Below are 3,374 nucleotides of genomic sequence, written 5' to 3'. Positions count from 1 at the left end.
AGGGGGCTGCCCATGGAAAGGCGCCCCGACATAACATGGTCCAGATTCGGTTACATTTCCACATGGAGGAACGGCAGGCTCCTGAGGGCTGTTGGGGCAGTTCATGCCGGCAATCTCTGAAGCAAAACTTGTACTACAAGTTGTCAAAGCGGGCGATAAAGTGTGGGTCAAAGTGATTCTTGGGGGGATGCGTGTAAAAGGCCTGCAAGGCAGCTTGTATTGTCAGACAATGATTTCTTTAGCCTTTAGGGAGTGTTCATGGTGTTATACAGGCAGAGAGAGCATTTACATGGGACAGACTCTATAAATGTTTGTTTCTCTAGGCATGTGGGTTCATGCACGGGCATTTTCTCACTGTAATATTTTTTTCTGAAAGAATTTATTTTTGGTTATTTATTTTATAAGAATTCTATACATCATTTTCAGTGCACTGCTTCCTCCTTCCTTCCTCCTTTATGGGGTTTTCCCTAGGATCTTTTACGTAAGAAAGACCCTGAGGAATATTATATATATAATGTCCCTCTACCATTGCAGTGAACTTATGCTGATGCCATTTCAGGTTCTTGCAATAGAGTCCTGAAAGACGATCTGGAAGTTTGATTGTTGTCCACTATACAACACAACACAGAGTTAGACACTACAAATTAACCTTAAATTTTGGTTTCTTCTATTTGATGTTGATTTAAGAAAAGTCTGCTGCTGCACTCACTGCTAATCCTTTTGCCTAAAACCCCAGCTGCCAACAATGCCACAAGAGTTATTAATTATTAGTTTGGACCTTTTTAGAAAATACCTTGCATAGTTTATATACAGTATATTTATATATATTATTAAGAGTAGAGAGAAAAACAGACATTCTTCCACTATTATTCTGAATATGACAACATTCATTCAACAGGTTATGTCAACAGCATATTATGTTTAAATATTCCGAATAAGGCCTTTTTTCTGAATTTAGCATGTTCAAATTAAGACATGTCGGATATACTGCTATTATTTGGGTTTTAGAGGCATTTGTTGTTCTGAATATGTGTCTCAATCTGCACACAAACCAACCAGCCAGAAGGTTTGCAGGGCGGCGGTAGAGATGCATGCTTTTTATGGTTTTTGGATATGGGCAAACATCTCAACACCAACCTTTTCAACAAGGTGGTTGAAGGAATGAAAGAAAGACACTGGGTTTGCACAGTTAAACAGGTCCACCACCAGGGGAAACTTTGAAAATTACTATTTTGCCTGGCCAAACGTAAAAAGGAATATTCACTTTCATAAGCAATGTTCACAGCTTAGTGGGAATATTGTCTTTTTAGAATAAGGGGCAAAAACCGGAATAATGTGTGCATGTAAACGTAGTGAGTGAGAGTGACATCTCTCAATCTTCCCTCCTTTTTCTTCACTTGCTCCCTGACTAATCACTACCTTTACTTCCATCCTCATTTCCTCCACCTCAGCACGGACAGGCTCCCCGCTTTGTTTTTTCTCTCCGCCGGCCTGCTTCCCGTGACTCTGTCTCACTACATCCCTCCGTTCACTCTACTCCATCAGCATCTTCCTCCTCCACCTCCCTCCATCACTGCCACTGCTGTCCCCGCTTGCTCCCACTTTTCCTCTTCACATCACCCCCACCCCCGCCTTCGTTTCCCTCCTCTCTTGTCTTTTTTCCTTTTTGTCTGATTCAGCTCAGAGTCCCGAGGCTTCGTCTGTGCAAAGTGCTCCTTCTGTGCTTCTCTGCTCTGCCCCCCCCCACTAGCGTGCGAAGAGGAGGAGAGGAGGGAACGCACCGCAGAGATATTTATATTATGTAATGAGATCATCTGGATACTAATGCTGCTGTACACCAGATATACTGAGCGTCCATTAGTGGCTTCTCTATAGCATAAGCATTTGTCTGGCTGGTACACCCATATTTTAGGTATGTCATGATAGATGATGGAGGGACTTTAGCTTGAGTAGGCTCAATGATATTAAAACCTCCAGATGATAGCAGCAGCAACATGTGTTTGCTCATAGAGTAGGGGTAATCCTCCCTATAATGCTTTTGTTCTGGGTCTGGCTTTTACCTTGTGTTTTACAAGAGGTGAGAGACATGGATTGATGGATGGATCATTAATCCATGTCTTACATCTGGATAGATGGATGGATGGATGGATGGATGGATGGATGGATGGAGCGATTTGTGAAAAAAGCAGAGGGGGGATTTTTTTGGAAAAGAAAATTGCAATGCTCAACGACTTCGAAGGGCAACACTTCTACAAAGGATATAAATGAAAATGGCAATATGAATAGAACCCCATGTATCGTAAAAGATTCCAATCGGGACAAAAGCATATCGTCCCAACCCTAATGAACAGATGTGCATAGAGGGACGGTGGTGGAAATAAGGACAGATGGAGGACAAGGGGATATGAGGCGTGGTGTGCCCATCCGTGTGTCAGTCCGCAGGGTTGTGGGTGGAAGCAAAGACATGAGGGAATACACACGCGTGTGTATTTGTGTGTGTCCAAAACCTTGAAAACCTCAGCGTGGTCTGAGGGCAACTATTATCGACATGAGAAGAGGTCCTGGTCTCCCATGTGGTAGTCCCTACCACAAAATTGCAGTCAATTAGCTCCAATTAGCTCCAATTATTCAAATTCTTGCACCTTGCTGTCTCCTCTCTATAGGAATCTTACAATAAAGATACTACAGTTTTGACACTGTTGTAAGCTAGGGCTGCATGAATAATCCAATCTAATCAGCAATTGTAATGTCACTGTGTGCGATTATAACAGCAAAAAAATGTGCAATTTAAGTAGAGATGCACCAATTAAAATTTTTAGGCCGATTCCGATTTCCAATTTTTCATTGAGTTTGACCAGCCGATACCGATCGTAGCCGATTCCTATTTCATTTTTTTCTAACCAATTCACAGCACACACATTTATTTTATTTTCTTTAATAGAAAATTTTATATTTTGCATAGAAAATTTTTTTAATAGATAATCGATCACAATAAAATATAAATATATAAATTACCCCTGGTGTGGGAACTTCACACACATCTAAAGTGCAATGTTATGGAAGAACCATTTCTTTCTTTTCACATCCAAAATCCAACTAAAAACATGTGATATATTTAGCAAACTGAACTTCTGGCCCATGTATGAAAACAGGGAAAACCGGTTATGGCAATAGAATAATATATAAATAACAAATACAAATAAGATACATATAGCCTTGCAGTGTAATGACACACACACATACACACAGGCCTATTTGAACATCAACAGTAATGCTACCTTAAAACAGCTTTTAGTTTATTTGTCATTGTGCATAATGCTGAACTATACGCCATTAGGCAAAACCTTCTATACAAGATGTATATCTGATAGTGC

The 3,374-nt window shown here is 40.6% G+C and overlaps 1 protein-coding gene and 1 long non-coding RNA gene across 2 annotated transcripts in view; one reads left to right on the top strand and one right to left on the bottom strand.

The window, feature by feature from the left end:
• The window catches only part of LOC116686773 (uncharacterized), a 17,764-nt gene extending 14,667 nt beyond the window's left edge, over window positions 1-3,097 (top strand). Inside the window, exon 3 of the long non-coding RNA XR_004331353.1 lies at window positions 2,963-3,097. This is a non-coding gene — a long non-coding RNA (uncharacterized LOC116686773). The remainder of the gene's footprint in view (window positions 1-2,962) is intronic.
• The window catches only part of slc24a3 (solute carrier family 24 member 3), a 197,871-nt gene that overhangs the window by 156,862 nt on the left and 37,635 nt on the right, over window positions 1-3,374 (bottom strand). The window lies entirely within an intron of this gene.

Source organism: Etheostoma spectabile, unplaced genomic scaffold, assembly GCF_008692095.1.
Source record: "Etheostoma spectabile isolate EspeVRDwgs_2016 unplaced genomic scaffold, UIUC_Espe_1.0 scaffold465, whole genome shotgun sequence".
Taxonomy (NCBI): Eukaryota; Metazoa; Chordata; class Actinopteri; order Perciformes; family Percidae; genus Etheostoma; species Etheostoma spectabile.
Note: the sequence above shows the minus strand (reverse complement) of the source record. Positions and strands in the feature narration are given on the sequence as shown.